The 16,200-nt window shown below is 47.0% G+C and overlaps 1 protein-coding gene across 3 annotated transcripts in view; it reads right to left on the minus strand.

Moving 5' to 3' along the window:
* HAS3 (hyaluronan synthase 3) overlaps positions 1–16,200 on the minus strand; it is a 28,622-nt gene that overhangs the window by 11,770 nt on the left and 652 nt on the right. Inside the window, exon 1 of one of the 3 annotated variants that reach the window (XM_047834689.1) lies at positions 668–741. The exons of 1 other annotated variant lie outside the window; for it this stretch is intronic. The gene's annotated coding sequence lies outside the window, so the exon portion shown is untranslated. Of the gene's footprint in view, positions 1–105; positions 275–667; positions 742–16,200 lie in introns of those variants that run through there. One more of the 3 variants, XM_047834688.1, reaches the window with a different exon arrangement.

A 16,200-nucleotide genomic window follows, 5' to 3' on the forward strand; every position in this document is an offset into this window, starting at 1 on the left:
TCCGCCGTGCTCGGCAAGCGGCACCCCTGGAGCCCGGCGCAGCCCCCGCGCGGCGCGGCGCGGCCCGCCCCTCCGGTGTGGCCGGCTGGCCGGGCCCGCGCTCACCGTGCCGCCGGCTGCCCGCGCTCCGGTACTCAGCAGGCCCGCGGCGGCTCCATGCCCCTCCTCCTGCTCCTCGCCGCCGCCGCGCCTCGCTCCCCGGTGCACCGCCGCCGCTGCGCGCTCCGACTGACGAGCGCCGGCCCCACGGAGCCGCCTTTAAGTACCGAGCGCGCACCCGCCGGGAGAGGCGCCCTCCTCCGGCCCCAGGGCCGGGAAAGTTGGAAAGAGTGGGAGGGCTCCCCCAGAGGGCCCCGAGGAGCACCCCCTTCTTAGCTCAGTCGGAGAGGGCTACACGCGGCCGGTGCTCGGCGGGACGCGGGGTCCCCCGTGCACGCGGCTCCAGATTCGGTCTCTGCGCCCTGGTAAGGTGGGTTCCCCCAAGGCAGCCAGAGGCGGAGCTCCTCCGCGCTCGCCTCCGGACCAGCTGCCCAAGAGGAGGCGGTCATTGTGCTCAACCTAGAACCTGAAGCGTTAACTTTCTATATGTAACCCCTAGCGACTTCCAAAACTGTTAACTCTCCGTCCCCCCTCCCCCGCGCCCCGCTAAGCCTCAAAATCTACTCACTCTGCAAACCCGCGGAGGCGATGGAAAGCTTCCTGCGGTTGCGGCACGCGGAGAGGTTGTTCGTTGTACAGGGTACTCCCTAAAACCAAGACAGTAGAACCTTCCTGCCCGAAAAAAAAAAAAAAAAAAAAAAAAAAAAAAAAAAAAAAAAGAGGCAGAGGCGCAGAAGAGAATAATTGTCAAATATAAAAAGACTGTTCAAAGAAGGTGTTAACAATTGTGACAAGCTTAGCTTTGAATTCCGCAGTGGGGCGCTGATGACTTTAAGGGTTTGCAAAACCTCCAAATGGTTTTGCAGGAACCTTGGAAGTTCCGGTGTCTTAAAGCCAAAACCAATTCCTCCTCCCCCTTTTTTTTACACTTTTATTTCCGACATCCATAACCTCCTAAAATTCCCAGCTGACCTTATAGCCAGTGTTTTTCAGGTTCCTTAAAAGCTGGTGCTAGACTTGGATGAGATGGAGTGGGGTCAGGGAGAGGTGAGGAATTGTTAGGAGAGGAAGTTTAGAACCAGCCAAATTAGAACCCTATTTCCAAATCTCGGGAAAACTTGAAGAGAAATTATAATTAAAGACTAGTAAAAAATGAATTTACGTGTCCTCCAAACACACCCGAGATAATTTCTATCGCTTCTTCCCAACCTGCAACACATTTATAGGAACCTGAGTTGCAGTCTACAAGCTGCTCCTGCCCACCCTAGGCTCTAGGCCACAGAACTCATTGCTGGGTCCCACAAGCAAACAAAGACCCCTGGCAAAGACACCTACTCCACCCACTCCCATCGTGCATTACAGAAATCAGATCATTTCACACTTTGGCTTGAGAAAATCATCACAAATATGCTATATGGTTTAAATATTCTTTTTTGTGTGTTTTAAAAACTAGTATTAAGGGGCGCCTGGGTAGCTCAGTCGGGTAACTGCTGGACTGGATTCCAGCTCAGATCGTGATCTGATGATCCGTTAGATTGAGCCCTGCAGTGGGCTCTGTGCTGACAGCACGGAGCCTGCTTCAGATTGTCTCTCTCCCTCTCTCTCTGCCCGCCCCCCAAATATAAACATTAAAAAAAAAAAAACTAGTATTGAATCCACAATGGGAATGTGTTTTGAAACTTGAGACAGGACCTAGAAGAGCTAATATGCAGGTGGAGAGAGAAGCCTCTGGTTAAGAGGAAGGCTTTGGAGTCCATCCTGCCACTAGCTGCAAGGTCCTAGCCTTCTGGGTCTGCCTCCCAGAAATGGGATTGAGTATCTACTTAACAGGGTTTTTACAAAATTGAAGAATGGGCTCAAAGCAGAGGCTCAGTGAAAGTTAACTCCAGTTATCCTCCACCAGAGACCAGCATCTGTTTGCAAATGCTGTAGATTCTACAGGCTCATTCCTCCAGGATGTGATACTTGTGACCGGAAATTCAGAGACCAGTGTTAATGAAAAAATGCCTTGTCTCAAATGCATTATGGACTCCCAGAGCCCCAGGCCATCTCCTCCACATTCAGGGGCATCATCACAGAGCCTGGAGTTGCCAGAGACTGAAAGAGCTATCTGATCCTACCTCCCACCCCAATTTGCAACCTGCAACATTTTAGATCAGGGAATACAAACAGGGGCTGGGTGGGGGGAAAAAAAGGAGTGTATCTGCCTGGGGGGAGTGAATATCCCATTTAAAGATATCCCAGTAAGGAGAAGGGCACAGGTGCTCTGTTTTCAAGAGAAATCTGAAATCCAGATTTTTATGGGAAATCTCCTAATTTTTAAGTGTTAGCAACTAATTCAAATGTTGAAAGAAAAAAAAAGAAGAAAACACTCCACAGGCCAGGCAAAATGTGTCTGTGAGTCATATACAGCCAACTGGCTGCTTGTAAGTGACCTGTTTAGAAGCTGAAGGAATGGAACAGCCAGTTTGGAAAGATCTGTCTGCCCTCAACGCAACAGCAACATGACTTCTCTGGGAGCAAGTTTCCTGGGGATGTTCCAGGATGGTCTCATGCCTAGTTAATTTCTAAGGCTTCAAATTTGCCCCACAGGCTTATTGCCTATCTCACTCAGTTGGCTCCAGGGAGTTTTATAGTTGGTGGGCTAGTCCATTAAAAACTCCTAAACGAACAGCAGGTCCAGATGCAACATCATGAGAACAGTAAACATTCTGCCCATACCAGTTGGCTTGGCCCCCTGAATGGCTTCCCATAAGAAGCAAATTCTCTTTTTCTTTTCTTTTTTTTTTTTTATTTTTTTTTTCAACGTTTTTATTTATTTTTGGGACAGAGAGAGACAGAGCATGAATGGGGGAGGGGCAGAGAGAGAGAGGGAGACACAGAATCGGAAACAGGCTCCAGGCTCCGAGCCATCAGCCCAGAGCCTGACGCGGGGCTCGAACTCACGGACTGCGAGATCGTGACCTGGCTGAAGTCGGACGCTTAACCGACTGCGCCACCCAGGCGCCCCGCAAATTCTCTTTTTCTAATCTGCAGGGCCAGCAACCCTGTGTCACCAGGCAGCAAGTAGGGTCTCTACCTTTGTGGGCAGCCTATGCCAGAGAGGATTTGACTGTAATTAAGATCCAGTTTGTGGTGCCCTATTTGCATTCAGCTCATCAAGGGCAAGAGGGGGGATCTTTAAGGGGCTGATACAATAAAGCTCAAGTTTATCTCTGCTTACCACTGGGGATTTAAGAATAGGACTAATTCCACACCTAATCATTTAAACGCGTGAATTCAGATGTTGTTGAAATGGCTTTTACATGGGTTCCAAAGGATAAGCCTCTTCATTCGGCTCAGTAGTAGAAAATGTGTGCTGTATTTCAACATTCACTTAACAAACACTGAAGACCAGCTCTGAGAAGAGAACGATGCTTTGACACCAGAAAATCTCAGGCTGGTCCCTGCCATCTAGACAGTTATCCATTTTGAAGACAAATACACTTCAAAAAAGGTCATCATACAAGACAGTTTATATAATTAGATGTTGATAAGAGAATCCAACTAGAAGAATTTGAGGATTTCAGGAAAGAGATCTCAGGGAGCTGGAATAGGCTGAGCAGAGTTTCATGGAGAACTTGAGATGACTGTGCAGAAAGTCAGGAACATTCTAGATGGGAAGAGTAGCTTAAGAACAGAGCAGGTAGAAGAATGGATGAGGTGTGTTTGAAGGGCAGTGAAGAAAGGCCTGGATGAAACAAGCCATTTACACTGAAGGGGCACCTGGCTTGGCTCAGTCAGTGGAGCGTGCAACTCTTGATCTTGTGTTGTGAGTTTGAGCCCCACACTGGGTGTAGAGATTATTTTAAAAAAATAAAATCTTGGGGCGCCTGGGTGGCTCAGTCGGTTAAGCGTCCAACTTCGGCTCATGTCATGATCTTGCGGTTCGTGGGTTCAAGCCCCATGTCGGGCTATGTGCTGACAGTTCGGAGCCTAGAGCCTGCTTCGGATTCTGTGTCTCCCTCTTCCTCTCCCTCTCCCTGCCCGCCGCCTGCTCCCCGCCACCGCTTGTGTTCTCCCTCTCTCTCTCAAAAAATATATAAATAAGCATTTAGAGAATTTTTAAAATATCTTAAAAAAAAAGAAATTTGCACTGAGGAACTTGCAACAGTACCTGCTCTAAGACATGCCAGGCAAATTCTAGCTGCTGAGGAGGAGGATGCTAAGGGCAGATTCTGGAAGCCTTGAATGACTGAATAAGGACTTTGGGCTTTATTTGGTAGTAATGGAGAACTATTGAAGAAGTCCAAGCAAGGTAGGAATAGGCTACCAGTATTGTCTGGGGACGACTGAGCTGTGGTTTGGAGGTAGGGAGCGGGAATGGGTGGAGGAGTCATGTTAGCAAGCCCATGAACCAGAGCAAGGGGGCTGCATGCAGTGGGAACGGTTGGTGCCGCCATCGGGAAGCACCGCTAAGGGCAGGCAGTGTCACTGTCTTGGGCACAAGTGGCAGGAGAAGTGGAGCAATCATCAAGAGAAAGACATTCCTATCGTTTGCAGGGTTGAGAGGGCCATTCTCAAAGCTTTGGAGGGCTTCAGGTAACTGAAGCTGACAGTTCCACAAAAAAAAAGATTTCATCTTTCCGCCAGTTTTCAAATCCAAACTTGTGAAATGCTCAGACACCTTGCACCAGTAGGAGTCTGCCGTTCAATCTCCCTTGTCATCGCTGGTGCTTGAAGCTGCAGGCCAGCCCTGCCAGGAACCAGGTGCTGCACAGCTCTGCTCTGCTGGTCTCCTAGTGAGTGACAAGGCGGAGGGGCGGAGGGGCATTCGGGCTCCACAGCTGCCCCCCTCACCCTCGGACCTCACGCTTCAGTGCCCCTCGATGGCATGCAGCCCGCAGCTTCCAGCGAAGCAAAGCAGAATGGGGAATGGCAGCCAAGCCGTCCCTCCAGGCTGCCTCCCATCGGCTCCCCTGGGCCGAACAGAATCAAAACCTCCTGAAGCTAATGAAGGTGAATTTAAACCGGCCTCCAAAGAATAGCAGGTTATGTCTCCCAGCTGACTAAATAGGGCTTCCTCTTCAAGGCAGCTTAATCTGCAACACCCGGTTAATACATAATTCAAAGTGGAAAGTGTGTGCCTTGACTACAGCGAGGCAGCTACTACCAAACAAAGTTACCCTTTCATGCCTTTCCCCTCCTACTGACAAGTACTCTGTAATCAGTACCATTTCTAGGTGCTATGTTTGAAGAAGCAGGTGTAAGGACTTTTCTGTCCTGCAGTTGCAATGGTAAGAGTTTAACTCCAGTCTCTCTCTCTCTCTCTCCTTGGATGGAAGAATCATTTTCATTTCAAATTAAGGGGCCTCTGCTCTGCTGGCGGCAGAGCCATTAGCCCCTACCGAGGGGCCAGGTTCTTTTATGCTGGCTTGAAGGTCAGGATTAGGAGGGCATACCAGACCGATAACGGAATATCAGACCAGACCTGGAGATGCTTTTCTTGGAATCCTGAACAGAAAGAGCTCTTCCCGGCCATTTTTCCTTTCTCTCCCTCTCCTAGGCAAATGCAGAAAAAAAAAAAAAATCGAGAAGGTGATTTTCAACCATAATCTCCTTCATGTTGGGATATGGTACAGCTACTAAAAACTATGTTCATGAAGATGAGGAAGATGCAAAAATGTTTCTGATGCAATGTTAAGTTAAAAAAAGGCAGGATACAAAATTGCCATGTATACATGATTACGTTCACTTTGTTGCTTTCTTTTAAATCCTATAAAGTAAAAGGCAAGAGAGAAGTTCACCCAAATATCAAGATCAGGTTTGTCTGGGTAGTGGAACAATAGATTTTTTTCTCTTCACTTTTTTCTCTGTGGTTGCCAAATTTTCTATTAATAACTATAATAATTTTGCAATAAAAATGTATTTAAAATGATATGAGTCTTGAATTTGTAAAATTTCCTTCTAAGCTGGGGCAGGGTGGGATATAGTCTAGATCACACACAAGTTCAGGTGTAAAGGGTTTAGGAACCTCAGTCTACAAAGAAAGCAGTCAAGGGGCACCTGGCTGGCTCAGTCAGTAGAACATCTGGCTCTTGATCTTGGGGTTGTGAGTTCCAGCCCCACACTGGGTGTAGGTATTACTTCTTAAAAAAAAAAAAAAAAGCAGTAAAGTTGGGAAGGCGAGGATATAGATAGAATTAGTGGTAGTCAAAACTTCAGTAACTTGCTTTATTTAAATCCTTCCCACCGATCCTTTGAGAGAATTTAGCAGGGAAGGAGGCAGTGTGCATCCAGCACCTTTGAGTGAATTATAAAAAGACTTCTTCCTGGCAACATAGTCCTGAGCCAGCATACATGGTTTGCTTGGTACACCCCAGCTGATGTCAGCCCCCACTCACCCCCTCATCCAGGATCCTAGTGATCCCGGGTAAGGGAAGAGGGTGCACATGAACATGGGCTCAGGTGTACCCTGAAAGGATGCTTTTCCTGAAAAAAAGAGTGTCCAAGAATGATGTCGACAGCACAGCACTGAGGCTGGAGGAAGCCCCAGGGACGGTTCTCTGGGCGTGGTAAAGCGCCCCTCATGCAAGTACCCGCGCGTGTGCCCATACCCACGTGTGCACCTCACTCACTGTACTAAAAATTGACACATGCATACATGCTCATTACACAAGCACACACCCACTTTCTGGACTTCAGTAGAACACTATCCCAGTCTACAGTCCCAGCCGCTGTATCAGCAGGAGGGAAACAGATTGCTTAAGGTAACCTTGTTCCAAATTCATTTGGCTCTTGTTACAATAACATCCACAACAGTTTTTAAATGTGCTGGCATTTCTGCTTTATGTCCCCTTTCTTGATGAAAGACATCATTAGTCACTGTCACAGAGGAGGTCCAAAGCCGGATCTTCCGTAAAAGCAATTAGAGAAGAGCCAATGGTGGAGGCAGATCTCATCCACTCCTTCATGGGGAAGGACCTCCCCCCAACCCCACAAAGTATGCCCTACTACCAGATTTTCTTTTTTCTTTTTTTGGCTAGGACACCCCCTGCCCCCAACACACACACACACACACACACACACACACACACACACACACTCACACTCCTTTTGCACAGGGTAAGCTAATGCGTTGGTTCTGGCATCTGGCTATTGCACATTAGACGTTTAAAACCTTGGGGCTTTTTAAAAAACACTAATGCCTGGACCCTATCCCAGATCAATTAATTTAGTAAGAATCACTGGGGGTGAGCCCCAGGCTTGAATTTTTTTTTTTTTAATTCCTTAGGTGATTGATTCTATTATGCATCTGAGGTTAAGAACACATCCTGAGGATTCTCCTCAGCTGAGATTTGCAAGTACATATCTGGCACCAGGAGGACAGTAGAGAGCCAGCCAATCCTGGAGGTGAGCTCCAGAGAGTAGAAGTGTCTGTCCATTTCCCTCTAGCACCTTGCCTGCTGCACCTGACTGAATTAACTGACCTTAAAAACTGAACAATGAACTAATGAGCTACCAAGCCAGAAGAAAAGAAGAAAAAGGAGAAGGGATGCTGATTTAAACTGGAAATTAGGAAGGAGAGCCAGGGAGAAACACAGAGGAGGACAGGACCAGATGGGAGGATCAGTCCCCACATCCCCGCAATACACCTGGAATTGGATCGACATAGTCTTTTCGTTGGCTCGAGTGCTGCCTGCCTTCTCTAGAAGTGGGGGGCGGGGGAAAGCAGCCAGCTCTTGTCAATGGCAGGACAGAGCTGCCAAAACCCAACTTGGATCAGCTTTCAGTTTCTAAACAACAGAACTTCGGCATTTTGGGGGCTCTTCCTATTAACCCAAAGGATGGGTTGGTACTGGGTCTGAGCTGCTCTCTTTGGGGGCATGGGGTCCCAATCTCTCTCCCTTTGTCCTGGCCTTGGCCATGGAGAAATTCCCACATGGCTGACGCTGGAGCCTCCAACACTGATACAGTTTCTTTGGGGAGTTTGGCCGGGAGCTCATCCCACCCTCCAGCTCTCTGAAGCATCAGTACCACCATTCTTTCAGTAAAGACAGCCTAATTCAGGCTGGCCCTTCCCGAGGATTAATATGGTCACCACAGGGTTTGAAGTCTTGAAAGTGGTGTGTGGTCTAATATAAGGTGTGTGTTGTATGTGGTGGTGAGGGGGGGAGGGGCAGGGACGATTGTTCAAGTTCTAGAGACTCTGGAAGTAGGGAGCAGGTGGCTTTGTTCTCCCCAGTGCCAGGCTACCTTGGCGTGTGATGACTAGGGCTGTACATCAGAAAAGCCCCACCCAGGCACTGTTCTGAGCAGGCTTCAGCTCTAAGGCAGACAGTGAAGATTAAATCTTACATCATTTAATAAGCCACTTAAAGGCCCCGCGGCTCTTCCTAGTTCCCCAGCAGAGAGGGCGCTCCAGCAGCTCAGAAGCTCCCCGTGAACTGCTCTCTGACAGTGTCACAGCTCTCACCGCCAGCTGCTCTGGGATGGAGGGAGGTGCTGGCTATGTGGCCAAGCCTAAGAATCCGTGAATAGAGGAACGAGTTTCTCTGCCCTACTGCACTCTCCTTTCCCCTTCCTCTTTCTCTTCCCATATGCAAGAACCTACCTGTCTGGACCTTATGTTTCCTTTCTGCAAATGAAGGCTGTTAATTTCAGTCTCAATTTCTTCTCTCTCAGGGATGGTATGGGATAGAGCTATCAATGTATTTAAGCAAGAAATATAGACACAACAGATAATGGTTTAAAGTGATCCACTGTGATCATTCTGAAAATGAAATCTGAGAACTGAAACGCTGCTTCCAGGAGATGAAAAGGTAAAAAAACAAAACAAAACAAACAGCCAACCTTCAAAGGGGACACTTCTGGGCTCTGGTTAGATTTCATGGGAAGACATTGTACATTTTCTATGTTGCACACACACACGCACGCACACGTGGCTCTCTGCCTCCTCTGCTCCCAGGAAGGCAGTCGCTGGTGGCTTCTACCTTAGCCACCCCCAGAAGGAAGAATAAGGCTTTAAATAAGCAATTTGTGAAAGCTGTCGAAGTATAGGAGCAGGAGGGCTGGGGAGTTTTTATCAAATCTCATCTCGAGCTGCTGGGCAAACAACAAGTTCAGGTGTCTGAGGCTGGAGTTGCTGTACGAGGACACTACTTGGAGGGAATCAGGGTCGACATAGGTGGTCTATTTAAACAAGCAGGTTGGGGCGCCTGGGTGGCTCGGTCGGTTAAGTGTCCGACTTCAGCTCAGGTCATGATCTCACGGTCCGTGGGTTCGAGCCCCGTGTCGGGCTCTGTGCTGACAGCTCAGAGCCTGGAGCCTGTTTCAGATTCTGTGTCTGCCTCTCTCTGTGACCCTCCCCCGTTCATGCTCTGTCTCTCTCTGTCTCAAAAATAAATAAACGTTAAAAAAAAAATTTTTTTTAAACAAGCAGGGAATCACTTTCTTTATCCTCACTTACATTAAGAACACTTTAAAAAAAAAACCATTTGAAAACATAGTACCTATTGGGTAACAGCAAAGCACAATGGTTACAAGTCCAGCTTTGGAGCCAGACTTCCCGGGGTCTGAATACTGGTTTAGCTACTTACCACTGGTATGTAATCTGGGGCAAGTAATTAGCCTCCTGTGTGCCTCACTTTTCCCATCCGTAGAAGAGGGATAATACTAATACCTACCTCACAGGCAAAGTGGGAGGATTTAGTGAATTAATATACCTCAAATGCACAGAAGAATGTAATAAGCTCTTTATAGTGTTAACTGATTACTATGTACAGTGCTGGAGAGCAGTCATTTATCTTGGATTTTACAAGATGAACTTGATACTTTGAGGGGCCATCAGACCCTACGTCCTGAGTCTGGTTTGGGAACCATGGTCATTATCCTGGGGACACTCCAAACCCCCTGAGAGGCCAAACCCTACATCTCAGGACAGAATCTCAGAACTGAGAGTCTGGTAAAAATTATATTTTATTTTTTTAGCAGGCTGTACACCCAACGTGGGGTTTGAACTCACAACCCCTAGTTCAAGAGTCACATGCTCACTGACTGAGCCAGTCAGATGTCCCCGGTTAAGAATCTTTTTTGGAAGCCCTGTAGGGCCTCAGGATTTCCCTCCAGGATGAGGACTTGTAAGCTGCTGAGTGTACCTGCCAAGTGTGTTATTGTGCTCCCATTGGTGGTTTGGTGTACAGAAAACTCTAGCCCCTGAAGATTTCCCAGTCCTTGAATTATTTAGAGAACGGTGTCAACACTTTGCCGTGGAGACTGAACCTGTATTTCACGGTGTTAAAATGTCAACTGAGCATCAAAAAGCACATACTTTTTGGTGGACATTTTGGTACTAATATTTAAAAATGTTCAAAGCATTTTGGTCCAACATTCTGACCTCTTAGGACCTAGCTTATAGAAACACTTAAGTATGTAAACAATTATGTTGAGAATCACTGGAAATTAGCAACAACTCAATAGACCATCAAGAAACAAATGCATAGGGCTCCTGGGTGGCTCAGTTGGTTAAGTGTCCAGCTCTTGATCTCAGCTCAGGTCTTGATCTCAGGGTCACGGTCTAAGGGCCTTGAGTTCAAGTCCCATGTTGGGGTCTGTGCTGGATGTGAAGCCTTCTTAAAAAAAATGCTTAGGGGCGCCTGGGTGGCTCAGTAGGTTAAGCATCCAACTCTTGATTTTGGCTCAGGTCATGATCTCACAGTTCATGGTGAGTTCGAGACCTGTGTGGGGCTTTGCACTGATAGCATGGAGCCTGCTTAAGATTCTCATTCTCTCTCTCTCTCTGTGTGTGTCTCTCTCTTGTCTCTCTCTCTTCCCCCGCTTTGCGCCCCCCTCACTCTCTCTCTCAAAAAAAAAAAAAAAAAAAAAAAAGCGTAAACCAGCTGTAGCTCACCTATACTACAGAACACATGCCCCATCTCAAAGGAGAGAGATCTATAAGCTCTGGAAGGAGAGTGTCTCCAAGATATATAACTAAGAAAAAAATACGTGGGACCCTATTTATGGTTCAATCCTACTTTTGTTTTTGAAAGCAGTAATGCATGTCTGTATTCGTTTGGAAAAAGTATGAAAGGAAAGAAATATCTGAAGGGATATACATCAAGTTGTCGGTGGTAATCTTGGGGTAGGAGTGGAAGTGAAATTGTGGGAATTTTTCTTATTTTTGTTACATATATATATTAAATTTGTCAGTTTATGTAACATGTGTAATTAGAACACACACACACACACACACACACACACACACACACAAGCAGCCAGGGTATCCATACCTGAGGGCTCTATCACTCCCTGTCGTCCTCAGAGGTGGCACGGGGCAGGCACGAGGGTCTTGGTAGGCACACGGCAGCTTGTGTCAGCACAAATCAAACTATATCTTCGTGGGACACCTATGCTGAAACCCCTGAGCTTTCTTCCCAAACTGTGCTCTAGTTGAAAAGATTTTGCTCCTATACTTATTTTTGGGGGATGGGGGCAGATGGGGAGAGCCTCTATAGTATTTAACAGGTGTTCAAGAGTCTCACTGAGACCCAGAAACACGGGGCCAAATCCCGCCAAAGGCGGGTAACAACAGCTTGCCTCCCTGTTCCATGAGGTTGTTGTGAGAATCAGACACGGTTTTGGATGCACAACGACTTTCCAAACGAAAGGGAACACAGAGGAACTGATCCTCCTGTTCTAAGCCCCACGGGGACTGCAGAGGGTGGGGAGGGAGACAGTCCCTGAGCCCTCCAGGAAGCACACAGCTTGGGAGTCAGCGTAAAGAATGGTCGACAGGGACACCAGGAAATGATCCTTCAAATAAGTGGGCACAGCCCCTTCCAGGGCGGATTGTGGGGGTCTGCATTTCCTCTTCACCTGCCGGCAGGCAGCCCCAAGCCCCGCAGGCAGGGCAGAGAAGAGAGCCACGGTGGCGGCGGGCTCCCTGGAAGACAACTTCCCAGCCCCCAGCAGCACCGGTCTCAGCCAAGCTGAGCGGTGCAAGCGAGTCAGAGGTACGCGCACTGCAGTGAGGCTGCTGCATGTGACTGCAGAATGTCTGTGGCTGCAGAACTTGCCGAAGGACACGGCCAAGCTCTCACCGGTCAAGCCGGCTGCCGCCCAGGGGCTGGGGGATGGAGATGCCTCATGGTCGGCGGGGGGTGGGGGGGAACAGTGGCGGCCTCTCACAGCCCACCCTGGAACTCAGCTCCCCTTTCTCATTCTCTCCCTTGCGGCTGACATTCCAGCTGAGTGAGATTCTGGATCTCTGTGCAAAAACACTCCAGAAGCCAGTCTGGTTTTGCACAGGTCAGAATCATCCAACTTCTTCCTCCCAAATGATCCACTTTCACATGTCTTAGCCGTCTCTCCATCTCAGCAAAGCGCTGCTGAGGCGGGCAAGGCTCCATTCGGCAATCCTCCCACCCCCCAACAAGGGGTGGGGGCGGTGGGTGGGCAAGGGCAGCCTGACACATTTGCTTTCCAGGGAAGGAGATGGTGAAGCGATGGGGCCCGCCACTTCATTCCAACTGAGAAAAAAAAGTGGCGGGGTATGAAACGCCTTTGGGCTACACGCATTTCCCGTTTTATGGCATTCACACACTCAGCCTCAAAGCACTGAAGCAGAAGTGGCTTCAGGGAGAGATAGGTCTGTGGCTGCCCCCGCCCCCCGCCCGCTCAGAGTGCCCCATAAGGCTTGAGAGATCTGGCACATCACACTGCCCCATCCTCTCCGCGTCCCTCTGGCTCACTCTGCCATAGCCGCACTGGCCTGCCGGCCCTCCCTCAAACCTGCCGGATACACTCTTGGCTCCAGGCCCTTGCCCTTGCCATTCCCTCTGTCTGTAATGCTCTTCTCCCAAATATCTTCACTGTCAGTTGTGATCCTTACTCAAATCTCAACTTCTCAGTGAGGCCTTCTCTAGACAACTGACCTCAACTTACAGCTCCCATCCCCGTACACTCTACACACACCCTCCTGACTTAATTTTTCTCCATAGGATTTAACCTCACTTGACATTCTTCTATGTTATTATTTATTTATTGTCTGTCTCCTTCCGTTACAATGTAAGTTTCCCCTGAGGGTAAAGGTTCTGTCTGCTTTGTTCACTGCTGTGTCCGTAGTGCCTGGCACAGCATCTGGCACATAGTAGGTGCTCAATAAATGGCTGTCACTCTTGCTGTGATTTGCTCTCCTAATCTCCAGTCCCTGCCACCTCTGCCCTTATACGTAGATGGGTGAGCGGAGCCACAGGAAAGTAAAACAATGGAGAAGAGAGGTGAAGAAAGGAGAATATTAGGACATATGGACAAGTATGTGTGTGGAGGGATGGTAAGGAGCAAAGTGAAGGTTAGGAGACTTCCGATTAAAGAAGAGAGGACTTGTAGAAGGGCGAGTGCTGAGGAGGGAGAGACACATAACAGAGAGGGAAACTCTTCAGAGTTCTGGGAAGTCTAATCTGAGCAAACAGTATATGCTAGAGCAGCAGGCCTGGGGTCTGGCTGCAGCCAGGGCTCTGGGCCCCTGCATGTCTCTTGCTACAGGGCCATCCTCTGTAAGCCGAGGTGCTGTGTGAACAGTAGGCCTGGAAAGAGTTGGAAGAAACCAGGAAGGAAAAGGAGGGAGAGAAGGCAGGACAGGGCCAAGTAAGAGACCCCATGAGTGATCCAGGCGATCACTGGGCAGACTGCTGGGTAGTGGAAGGGACCAAAGGTGAGAGGCTAAGAGAAGTTCGGTGGGATGGATAAGGAAGCAGACTGGAAGGGCAGCAGAGGGAAGACAGCCTGGGAGGAAGGGCAGAGGTGGGAGGCAAGCCTGAGGCAAGTTGCTATTACATATTCCATAGAACCAGACATACCTCCCAGGCCCTATGCAGGGAGGCCCCAGGACTGCTGCTGCCATCTGCCCTGGAGTTCTGTTCTGTGCCTCTTTCTTTTCTCTTTCTTTCTTTCTTTCTTTCTTTCTTTCTTTCTTTCTTTCTTTCTTTCTTTTCTTTCTTTCTTCTTTCTTTTTTCTTTCTTTCTTTCTTTTCTTTACTTTTCTTTCAGTTTTGTATTTTTATTATCCTAAAGCTCTTTTCTTTTTTTTCTTTTAGTTTATTTATTTTTTCAGTAATCTATATACCCAATGTGGGGCTCAAACTTCTGGCCCTGAGATCAAGAATCTCATGCTTCTTTGACTGAGTCAGCCAGGTGTCTCTATGCTAAAGTTCTTAATTCTTGGGGCACACCAGGGTGGCTCGTTCAGTCAAGCATCTAATTTTGACTCAGGTCATGATGTCGCAGTTTGTGGGTTGAAGGCCTACGTTGGGCTCTGTGCTGACAGCTCAGAGCCTAAGCCTGCTTCAGATTCTGTATCTCCTTCTCTCTCTGCCCCTCCCCTGCTCCTGCTCAGTCTCCGTCTCTCTCTCTCAAAAAATAAATAAAACGTTTAAAAAAATTTAAAATAAATAAAGTTCTTAATTCTCATGTTCCTTCCCAAGGGCAGATGGAGATTATATATATTATATAATATATTATGTAATATATAATTAATTATACATAATTGATCTATAATTATATTATATACTATATTGTTTATATATTTTAAATATTATATAATATATATTATGGACATAAAATAATTATATATATACATTCGGAAATTGTATTATATACTATATTGTTTATATATTTTAAATATTATATAATATATATTATGGACATAAAATAATTATATATATACATTCGGAAATTTTTAATATTTGGTCATGTTTAGGAGGGTTACATTACAGTGTCTTTCCCTTGAATTTGGTAACAAGGTCAGAAAAAGTCACTCTCTGAAATGGAATCCATCAAAATCAATAAAGAACAGATGCTTTTAGCTACTTGCCAAATAATTCAAATTAAGAGGCAATTTATAAATGGAGATACAGGGACTGGAATGCTTGGTGAGACACTCCTTAGGAGTTCAGGTTTTGAGACTAGAGTTTCTCAGTCTAATCAAGGTGATCAGTTAGGATATATCTTCAGAACTGGAACGCATTTAATGCAAATGAAGTTGTAAGTGAATTCAATCATCTAACATATCCAATCTGATGATCTGAAGTAGGTTGTATGGAGTGTGGTTCAAGGAAGGCCAAGAAACAAGAATTTTTAGGATATATCCAGCTGGTTCAAAGGAGATTGTTCTCTGGTTTGAAACCCCAATCCTGATTCTCCAGACATCCTAATTTGGAGAATGGAGACAAATCCAGCTACACTAGCTGAATGGAAATATTCCCTAAAAGCATCTAATTGCCTTTGTTCTAATTCTTTGCTTACTAAGCTAACTCATGATCCACATCTAACTATAAGACAGCCTCTGTAAAGGAATGCATGCCACAAAGGTTCTAAGCTAAGAACCACATCTGTAATCCTGCTGGAGAGAAATGTCCTGTTAATTGGCAAATGGGCACGTTCATACACGGCGCCTTCAGTCACCTAAGAGTTTTGGGAAATTGTGTTTTGGTTGCCCTAGGCCTGATTACCCCAGAGAGTGGAGATAAAATCCTGTACCTAGCCCCGAAAGCTGAGGACTGGTCAAGGAGCTCTGGGTTAGCCTTGCTGAGGTGTTGACAACAGGGAGGGCTCATCCGAAGCACTCAGCCAATCTCTCCTTTTTCTCTTCTCTTTTAGCTGCAATCAAAATTCAGTGGCCGAAATACATAAATAAAGAGGAGCCCACAGTGCTACATCTGATAGGATTTCAATAAACCTTGCTTCAGGTCACCAATATGCTACACGCTTTCCAGCACACATTTAATTAACCCATTGTCTAAGCATTCCTTCCTGAAGGAGCAGAGAGACCAAATGCTATATATAAACTCTCTCATCTGAGATGTTTATGGCTCTATTCTATTATCAGGGCCCTTTCGTGCAAATAGCAGCAGGGGGAGCTAAGAAAATGGCCTGGGAGGACAAACACAGGGCTACTCTTCATCTCTGGAAGATTCAACAAGCTTGACTCTCTTCTCTGGAGTGCAAATCCTCCTCAGTGCCACAGCTTTTCATCCCAATAGCCGAAGACCAGATTCAGACCTATTATTCTTTCCAGCCAAAATAATTTTATTCCATTTTGCATGTTTTGATAACAGTTTCCTTCCC

The sequence above is a fragment of the Prionailurus viverrinus genome, chromosome E2 (genome assembly GCF_022837055.1).
Source record: "Prionailurus viverrinus isolate Anna chromosome E2, UM_Priviv_1.0, whole genome shotgun sequence".
NCBI lineage: Eukaryota > Metazoa > Chordata > Mammalia > Carnivora > Felidae > Prionailurus > Prionailurus viverrinus.